The sequence below is a fragment of the Homalodisca vitripennis genome, chromosome X, assembly GCF_021130785.1.
Source record: "Homalodisca vitripennis isolate AUS2020 chromosome X, UT_GWSS_2.1, whole genome shotgun sequence".
NCBI classification, from domain to species: Eukaryota; Metazoa; Arthropoda; class Insecta; order Hemiptera; family Cicadellidae; genus Homalodisca; species Homalodisca vitripennis.
This window is the reverse complement of record NC_060215.1, coordinates 89500089-89511182: the sequence shown is the minus strand read 5'-3', so window position 1 is coordinate 89511182 and position 11094 is coordinate 89500089. Positions and strand designations below refer to the sequence as shown.

Below are 11094 nucleotides of genomic sequence, written 5' to 3'. Positions count from 1 at the left end.
GAATAACTCATTTCATCTTGAGTAGGTAGATGTTATAGATTAATTTTAACGAAAAGACGTTATTTTAATACAAAAAGGATTATTTTAATTATGGTGTAAGTTGATCAGTAGAGCCGAGTTATAGCAGCTGATAATTAAGTAGGAAACAATAAAACACTATGACACTTTTAGGACTAATTTACAGGAGCAAAATTCAGTTTAGTTGGCTAGTAAAGTCTTGTTACTCGATCGGTGGGTTGGCAAATTTCTACTCTGTCTGTTGGTCTGTCCGCAAGATCCCGAGAACAAATTGTGTTATAGATCTCAATTGTATGAAACTTAATTTCCATTGAGTTTTACACCGGTTTTATTTTTGTTTCAATGAATTATTTCAACTTTGAACATAAAATTAGAGCGAAAGGAAGATAAAATTAAAGGTAAAAATGTAACTATAGTTTGAACTTATATAGTTAACGGTTTTTTGAATGGCATTTCAAATTGTATGTTTACTGACAAATCTTATTTTTTTAGGAGTTTTGTAAATTCCTTGTTTTACGACAAAATTTAAACAAATTAAAAATTTAAACACTGATTAAAATAAATTAAATATAAGGAAAAATAATCAGCTTTGTTAAATCTGTCAGCTCCTGCGTTTTCTGGGTTGTACATTAACGGTAACATTCTCACAAACCAACAAATCACATAATATACTATTAACAATACCGAAATTATTCTTATAGATATTTATTACATATGCTTTTGTTATCTAAGAGTTTATATAATCTAATCTAGAAATAAAACCTCCAATAAAGTAAAAATGATCGGGAGAAGGTGTATACTAATAAAAGAAATACGGGGTTTTATGGTAAACTATAAAATGCGCTACTTTTTATGGCATCAAGATTGTTATATGAAATATGTTTTCCTGTAAACTGTGTTTGTGTAATGTTTTATCTCAAACAGTTCTCGACTTATAGTTGGCTTAAGAGATCGCGTCCCTAACCAAATTTAATATATTCCTCCCATGTTGTTGACCTCACTGGTGGTTGGACATCACGTTTCATAAACACTATAGTGTCCTAAACTATAAACGAGAATACAATTACGTCAAGCATGCTCAGTTTCAGTTGCAGTGCACGTTCACCCAATGTTCCCGGGCTACTGTATTGTATCGTTGGTGCAAGTGGAAGATATAGGAATCAATTACATTTTACTTACAAGTAAAAGAAGTATACTCATAATCTTAGCTTGGATTTACTTTATGTGAAATGTACTTTCTCATTTCTATCAACATTTATGGTTTTAGTTTTTTTCATATATTTAATTCCCTTTATAAAATATTCTGCGTATCTTTGAACTCCGAATTATCTCTGATTGCATTTTGTTAAACTTAATACGACCAACTAATTGGCCTATTGCGCTATGCTACTTGCTGATGTGGGCCGCCAACCCGTGGATGAGGTCGGCATTTGCCCTACTACTACTTGAACATTGCTGATGCAGTATGATTGTCACTTTTAGATGCAATCTATTACCTGAATACCTAATTTATGGCTTTGGAAAGTTAATATTGACTTTAATCCAGTACTATACTAAAATGTATTAGGTAGTATCTGATAATATATACCATCTTTGTTGGGTATGTGATCCGTTAAAGTGATATATCATCCGATATAACATTCTACAGGGTGATTCATGAAGTTCTCCCCCCACTTCTACAGCACATTGTACTAGTAAAAATAATGAAAAAATGTTATATAAACATAGGTCCGAAAACGCTTCGTTAGCGAGTTACAGCTAGCGAAAGATTTCGCCTGAATTCCTGGGTAAAGAGTAAAATAAAGCTATACTGAACTTTTGGAAAGGTTAATTAAATAAGAAATATCGTGGATTCTTATGTATTTTTACCTGATAAAGCTAATAAAATAGTTTTTAGGGAACTGTACCTGTAGTATTTTTTGAGGGATTCAGGGTTAAATTCAAAAAATTGGGGCACGAAACAATGTTTTTTTTTAAGTTTGATGTACAATAACTTTGTTAAATTGGTAATAAATACATAAAATCAACAAACATTAATTGTAGAGAATTTAATTCTGAGAAAATTGATATAATCAAAGTCTAAAATAAAACAGAAATAAGTACCAAAAAATCGATTTTATTCAGTATAATACATTACTAGCTGTAAAGAAATACCGTACGGTAATTTAGTTAAAATAAAACAAAAACAAAATGATTGTTCCTTAATGATGAGATAAATTGAGAAAACAAGATTAACTGTTAAATAAATTTGTTTGTAAATAAAAATATCATGTTTTATTACGTTTGTATTTTTTTTAAATAAAAATTTACATCAAATGTTCGAAAATAAATTAAAGCAAACAATTTTCCCATTATTGTTTACTAATCATCGAAATGCAGTTTTTTGTTTTATTAATTTCTAAGTTGGTAACGCACGAATAAACAGCTGATCAACAATGGTATTCTGTACTTTTACGTTAGAACTGTGTATTAGTGGTGTTTTGCAAGCTACAGCAGGAGATCGGTTTCTGTGAATCGTGTTATTAAATGCAATTTTCTGTGAGTTATAATTCGATTGTTTATTCAACGAAAAAATGCCTTACTTATTTACATCAGAGGAATACGCTGATATGGTTTTTATTTTGGGTTACTGTAATGGTAATGCTAGAGCTGCTGTAGAAGAATATGAACTACGTTACCCTAATAGGAGGATTCCCAGATACCAAAACAATTTCAGGAACTTTTCGTACTCTTCGGGTAACAGGATCACTACCAAGTACTAGAACCAATTATGAACGAGCTGTCCAACTTGATGATGATATTGTTATTAATGCTGTTCATCGCAGTCCAGGTGTAAGTACACAACGTATTTCTAGGCGGATAGGAGTTTCGCAGTCAACGGTGTGGAGGTCACTTAATCGAAACAAATTGTATCCGTTTCATAAACAAAAGGTTCAACATCTACAGCTAAGGGATGGTCCGCTTCGCTTGGAGTTTTGCAACTTTTTGAATATTAATAATCAACTCTACAAGCGTATTTTGTTTACGGATGAGGCACAATTCACTCGGGATGGTGTCAATAACTTGCACAATGAACACTCATGGGCAGAAGAAAATCCACATGAGGTAGTGGAACAGAACTTTCAACACCGATTTAGCGTCAATGTCTGGTGTGGCCTTTGCACAATCGGCTGATTGGACCTTTCATATTACCTGGACGCCTAAATGCTGAGTTCTATTTGCATTTCCTTTAAGAAGAGTTGCCGCAGCTGTTAGAGAATGTTCCTTTACATCTCAGGACAAAATTTGTACTTCCAGCATGACGGAGCACCTCCCCACTTTTCACGTGCCGTTTCTGCTTACTTAATCATCAATTTCCTGGACACTGGATTGGTCGTGGAGGGCCTCACCCTTGGCCACCAAGATCACCAGATCTACCTCCATTGGATTATTGCATCTGGGGATGGATGAAAGACATTGTATACAAGACAAAAGTGAATTCTCGTGATGAATTAATTGCCCGTATTATGGATTCGGCTGTGCAGATACAGGGAAGTCCTGAAAAATTAAGAAACGCAACAAAAGCAATACACAAACGTGCTGCAAAATGTATTGATAATGATGGCCTCATTTTCGAACATCTATTATAAAAAGGTGCGTACGGTTGGCCCAACCTGATTAATTTTGCTTAAACTAGTAATGTATTATACTGAATAAAATCGATTTTTTTGGTACTTATTTCTGTTTTATTTTTAGACTTTGATTATATCAATTTTCTCAGAATAAAATTCTCTACAATTAATGTTTGTTGATTTTATGTATTTATTACCAATTTAACAAAGTTATTGTACTTCAAACTTAAAAAAAAAAAACATTGTTTCGTGCCCCAAATCTTTTGAATTTAAAACCCTGAATCCCTCAAAAAATACTACAGGTACAGTTCTGAAACATAATTTATTAGCTTTATCAGGTAAAAATACATAAGAATCCACGATATTTTCTTACTTAATTAACCTTTCCAAAAGTTCAGTATAGCTTTATTTTACTCTTTACCCAGGAATTCAGGCGTAATCTTTCGCTATCTGTAACTCGCTAACGAAGCGTTTTCGGACCTATGTTTATATAAACATTTTTTCATTATTTTTACTAGTACAATGTGCTGTAGAAGTGGGGGGAGAACTTCATGAATCACCCTGTATATATCTTGGGATGTTTGGTAACGCAAAGACTTTTATCAGTTTATATTTTTTTATCTACTTTCAATATTTTTAACAGCTAGTGAGTTTTTACGGTGCGTGAAAATGATTAGTGAGTTGTGAATGTATAGCATATTCTCGCATTCACCTCGTTTTTAGTAAAGCCTTATTACCTACAGTTTTGCATGCTTAGGGCTTTAGGTGTCGAGTTCTACTGTCCGGTGCCATTAGCCAGTGGAGGTCACTTAAAGCTTTTCGTTAACAGGATATTAATCAGCCTGAATATTATGTATCATTTATTGTGATCATTTGTTATAGAATTAACTGCCAACACCTCTTAGCATGCTCGTTGTGAGCACTAGCAACTGCAGTGTCATTCTTACGTGCGGATCTAGTCACTCTGCAACTGTATGAACATCGCTTGTGAAAAAAACTGTTAACATTGACCTAAACCAACAAATTGTAACTGTTCATAAGTTTAAGTTGTGAAAGTGGAATTTGCAGACAGCTGAATTCCACTTTTTTCTAACTTGTGCACCCCAAACCCAAAAACATGTGTAAATTATCGTTGCATTATCTGGTAGGAAAATATAACTCAATATACAATCTATTATAGTCACAACCAATGGGGGTTTGCTGACCCCTTCCCTTTAACAGCCTTGCAATAAAAAATTAACCAAATACGTATTACATTTTGTTCTTCATAAGAAAACTCATATTTTATGCTCTCAATCAAGATATTTAAACAAAACTTGTACTAACTAGGCTATCTACATGTAATGGCCACTATTTAACAGCATTAGAAATTTAATAAGTATTTATTTTGGCTTTACTTATGTTTACTTCCTCTATATATGGCTAGGAAAAATATTAATTCAGCCAAAACATCTAATCATTTGTTATTTAGCAGCTTTGGAAAAACATATAAAAGTGTAAACTGAATAGAGCATACTGAATCAATAATTTTTTATATTTGCATATTGTATCAAGAAATAATAGTTTGTTTTGGGTTTGAAATTCAAGTTAATTTCGCCATTTTTTACTATACAATAAAGGATGAACTAAGATACATTTTTGATGGACTACGAGATCTGGTAAAGTATGGGTATTAGATTTCTTCTTCTGGATTGGTCTTTTTATAGCCTAATTTTCATAGCCATGACGATTGATAAAATAAATGCATGTATTAGAGTGGACATTGATAAGCTATCCGCACAGTGTTCTATACAAAGAATAATATTGAAATACATTTAGGTACTACCGCTACTAAACAAATTCGTGTTTGTAAAGTTGTTTTGTCGGTTTGATGCTTCGACGCATCTGATCCAAATCAATGTGGGGAGGTTTCTGTTTGTCGAGGATATCCGGGTGTGGTAAGGCCGGGGCATGTTATGGAGTGTAGTAACTAAATTTATATTTAAAAAAATATTAACATGTGATCACTAATGAAATCAAGTTTTGGAATTACTAGACAATATGTGTACACATATCAGAGATTAAGTTCTGAGAGAAACAAAATTGGGGCAGTGTTACGGCAGGAAACCACATTGCGGATCCGTGAATAACATCACGACCACAATTATTATATCTGTATTTTATTTCGTTTAATGTTTTTATTTATTATGACTGAGTGACAGGCTATTATGGTCGGGATATCTTTGCCACACCCCACATCCTTACTGTAATGATTGTCGGGAAATTGTGGTACTCTTATAATATCTGTGATTATGCGTATATTTTACATTCAGTAAGACTACTGTTTTAATAGTTATCCAGAAAACACAATCTGAAACGATTTCGTGTGATAAGTGCATACATATTGCGGTGTGTGACACATTTCTGTCACATCTGTGCTGAATAGAGTTCACAGTCGGGTGTAGGATTAGTGTTCAAGTACTTTAGAAGCAAAGCTAATTATAAAATAGCGCTCTGGCATTTATTTTGAAATTCAGTGTTGTTTCCTAAAAAGGTAAGTGCAGCTCTCGATGTTAGTTGGAAGTCTGTCTCCTCAAACATTTGATCGTGGCGCTACTCTAAATAGCCAATTTAAACTTTTATTTGGCTTGCCGCATTTATTTTAGTGTGTGTTAATATCAATAAAATAATTCTTAGTATACGTTTCAAAATATCTAAAAGATTTCCTTAAAATGAATAATGACATGAAATTCGTGAAGATCGTCCATAATATTGCAAGGGAATTGGATCTTTTATTCTATAATTGATTATATGAAATTACTCAAAGCCAAATTAAAAACATTTATTTCACTATAGAACATTACATAGTTTTTTAATCTAGTCAAATAAGACGATATTTTTAACACTACAACAGAGATTTGTATATGATATAGACTTTGATGTAACGACAAAAAAATAATATAACCTTAGCTAACTACAGCCATAACTTGTCAAAAAATATCAAGTTAATGTAATTCCTTGAAGCTGTAGAAAGCTCCTTCAGACAATTAGTTCCTCACCTTTTCTTAAAAATTGAATTATTAACAACCTGTTTTACTTCGGATGGAATATTGTTGTACAACTTGAGTTCTTGATAAAAAAATTTGAAGTTTGAAATCAGAGAGAGATATAAATATCGTATAAAATTCATGGGTAAACGTTTTAAAATTAATTGTTTCTTTTATGAATATACTCGTAAATACAATATGATAAATCAAAAGGGAAAGTTATCTTAAAATGCCATCCGTACGAAAATGCTCTCTACGACTTTTCCAGCCCCCAGATAGTTTTTAACGGTTTATTTTTTGATAACAAGGATTCTAGAAATCATCCTGAGATGAAAATCACCGAAAAATTATCTCCTTGTTCAGGGCGAACTGGATGTCTCCGAAGTATACAAGCAATAGAGTTTCTCGAGAACATACAGAAAATTAGACATTATATGAAGTAAATGGATGAGTTAAGTTTTTCCATGAAAATATTCTATTTCATGTTATTAATATCTTAATTCACAAAAATGTCACTACAAAAGAAGAGCTTGGACTCATTATTCTATTTAAAATGCAAAGGTCAAGAAGACGGTTAGACGACATGGCTATGGTTTCAGATTTAGACGTGTTCACCAATAATTTATTTGATAGAAACTACAAGAATAGTTATCAAATTGTGCTTAGATAAACATTGGTCACGAAATTTAAAGAGTAGAGTAGTGTTATCATCAAATAAAAATATTTTGGGATTATGAGGAGAGTCGGAAGTTTTTACAAATGAAGGCCATATTTTTATTAATGCATATTACCTCTCCCCGCATGCATTGGTCGACTATACCTTTACAATACGTTTATTCCATTAATGGCATTTACTGTAATGTCGGTAAATAATTTTTATAATGTTGAGATAATTTTACAATTGTTTTAAAAACTAAAATAATATAAACTATTGTTCTTCCTTTACAACAAAGCAAAACTCGATAGTTGCTTGTATCTTAAAGGCTCAACGAAAGCGACAATACCTATAGCAACTAGGGTTACTTCCCATCCATAATACTCGTACATTTCCCCTTCCTCCGTCAATTTTAAGAGCTATCTACTCTGTATGGTAAGAATCGTTATTTTTCAATACAACTAGAATCTCTTCAACCATCCCATTAGTCATAAAAATTGAGGTATGATGCCTTCTATAACAACACAACTTGGCAGTATTCCATCGTAGTCACCCGTGTTACGATTACATAATTTGACTTGATTAATATATGATTTATTCCCTGTCCGCCGTAGTTGGCTAAAAGTGAAAATATTGCTTTTATATGAATAATCTCGCACGACGCAAGGAAAAATAACACCTTGCGTCTACTCACAACGTGGCCAAGGTGGGAAGGGTTGATTTAATATGAATGTTGATTTTAACTTCAGTCCACCTTCCTCCAGACGGTTTATTAAGAAAACTTATGTCTGCCAGATGATTTTAAAATCCGCCTAGCGACAGATAATTAATAGCATATTCATGAGAGAAAAAGCTATTTAGTGGTTGTCTAAAGAAAAATATTTTCAACTTTTCCACATGAAACAATAGAATAGTATTGCGTTACAATGAAACATTGACTTAAAGTATAACTTTGGTCTTGTGCATGTTTTTAAACAACTAGAAGGTTGTTTATCTGTTAGATCTCCCAAATAATTATTGTGTGTACCCTAGCTTACTGTGCTATCGCATCCTGGAGTATTCGGGTACAAAACTCTAAATTTGATTTCAGTACACTATATTGGTTCTGTTTGATTTTTCTAAGACATTTGACCATTTCGCTCATAATCTGCTCAGTGCGAAATTTAATATAGTAGGGTTTACTGAGATGTAATAGCTTGGGTGGGATCATATATAAGTGTGCGACTTTAGTGTGTTCGTATAGTAGAGAATTTATAGCATGACCGGTGACTTCGAGATGCGCCGTAGGCAAAGACGGAACTAAAGTGGTGGGGGGTGGAGCGGCTCAGTGTGTTGCCGTATTTAGCCTTGTGAACTTCGGTCTCCAGTCTTCTATACGTGCCGCCCAAAGAACATTCGCTTGTGCCAATTCACGAGTTGTAATACAATTTGTGAATTAATTGCGTTGTGCTCATTACGTTGTAAAGAGTTTGAGATGGATCATAATGTAAAAAGTAAAATTGGAGGTAGAAAGGTTATACACGGCCAAGCAAGAGAAGTGCTTCCCATTTTATGAAACGGGAAGCAGAAACCAACACACTTATAAATTTGAAGAAAGTTCAACAGCGTGTCGTAGAGGCAACTGGAATTTCTGAAAGTACGCTGAGACGAATTTTGAAGGAGGAAAAAAATAAGTCCAATTGGCAATTCTTTTAGTACGCCCAACAAAGTAAGAAAACGCAAACATACTAAAAGTAATCTGGAAAATTTTGATTTGGGTATAGTTCGAAGAACAATAAATAATTTTCATTGACAACGGGGTTTTATTATGTTAACTATTGCGTGTGTATCGTTGGCGTTATTGTTATTCAAAGTATACATCATTAAATTAACTTGATAAAAGTTGGTAGATAAAACTGTTTTTCTTTCTTATTCTACTGTGTATATTGACAAATTAGTTTAACCAGGTTTATATTATTTTTTAATTTAGCAGCTAGGCTATGTCAGTTGAAAATTTTGTAGTGTATAATTGTATCTACTATCGTAAATCCTGAAGCTTACACGGTTAGTATATGATAAATTGAATTTTAATGGCTAACAAAGCGTAACAATTACAATTCTGAACTGTTGTCGTCGTTGGAGATCAAGAATAATATAAATTCCTACCCTTTCCCAATTTATGAGAACCCTTTCTTACCACCAGGTATCTCTACTGCGAGCTCATTAAGAAGGGTGAGCTATGAACACAATTTCGGCAGAACATAGTCATTGTTAAGATCACGTACATCCGGTCCCAATATTTCCAAGATTTCCTGTATTGAATTCCCCATCATAAAAGTCCGTCACCGTAACTTCAAAAGAGTCTAGAAATGTTCAAATATTCTCAAGGTTTCCTATACTAAATTGCTCATCATAAAAGACCACCGTGGTAAGAACATAAGAGTCTAGAAATGTTGGTAAACACTACAATATTCGGCTCCCGCCACCACTATGAGCCGGGAGCCGAAAACTCTCAGTAGGGTTAGTAGCACCGTATTCCCTCCCCTACTTTAGATTGTGCCCCCACGCGCTCAACTCCTCCACTCCTCACGCGCATCCCACCGGTCATGCTATAACTTCCCTAGAGTACTAATGAGAATTTTAAGAATTTGTATCGGGTGGTGTGCCGCAAGGTTCTGTACTTGGTCCACTACTGTTTGCTCTGTATACAAACTATATAAGATTACCAAAAATTGTTAACAACGCAAACAAAGACATTATACAGTACCGACCTTTTTTTGTTCTCTTAGGACAAGAAGGTTATAAATTGTACTTAGTCCTGTAAGAACCTGATTGATAAACTGAAGAAGTGCCAGGAAGTTTTGTATGTACGTTTAAAATATAAATTAAAGTACAGTGACATTGAACTGCCTACTGAAATAAATGAGACAGGTGGTTGGAGAGAGACAGTTTGAAGTGCAAGAGAGACAGAAAGCGACGGCAGCGCTTCGGCTAGTGTATAACAGAATATTTTAAATATTTGAAATTTACAAACAAAAACTTTACATTAAATATTTGTAATTTACGTGTGATAAACGCTTTTGAATAATAAATGTAATTTTTGAACCAGTTATGATATGTTTTTAATTACTTTCTTTTCAATTTATACTTATTCTAATATTATTTTAATTTTTATGTTAAACTTTTTTCATCCTAAGTTGTATTTACAAAAACAAGCGTAAGTAATGTATGTTTGCAATTATTTTCTGTCTCATTCTAAAAATATTGTGTTGTACACTAGCCGAAGCGCTGCCGTCGCTTTCTGTCTCTCTTGCACTTCAAACTGTCTCTCTCCAACCACCTGTCTCATTTATTTCAGTAGGCAGTTCAATGTCACTGTTACTGTACTTTAATTTACATTTTAAACGTATATTCAAAACTTCCTGGCACTTCTTCAGTTTATCAATCACGAAAAGAATGATTTTATGTTTATGTCCTTTACAGAAACACATTTCGTTTTACCACTGGCGATTGTAGCGAAATTAATAAATAAACATCACAAATAACACAAACACAACACAAACATGTGACTTTAGACTGACGCCATGTTGTCCATTTGCCGAAGCGCTGCCGTCGCTTTCTGTCTCTCTTGCACTCCAAACTATCTCTCTCCAACCACAAGTATTATACCGCAATACTGTTCATTAATTTTTTATTTATATTTAATATTTAACAATCGAATTAACGTCTGGCAAATTAATTTTAGATTATTTTATGTTTAGCCTAAATAACATAATATAAACATTACAGACATTCAAAAATACTT

At 33.2% G+C, this 11094-nt stretch overlaps 1 protein-coding gene across 1 annotated transcript in view; it reads left to right on the top strand.

Annotated features, from left to right (window-relative positions):
* Positions 1 to 5949: 5949 nt before the first annotated feature.
* The window catches only part of LOC124369325 (calmodulin-beta-like), a 65769-nt gene continuing 60624 nt past the window's right edge, over positions 5950 to 11094 (top strand). Inside the window, exon 1 of the mRNA XM_046827281.1 lies at positions 5950 to 6162. The gene's annotated coding sequence lies outside the window, so the exon portion shown is untranslated. The remainder of the gene's footprint in view (positions 6163 to 11094) is intronic.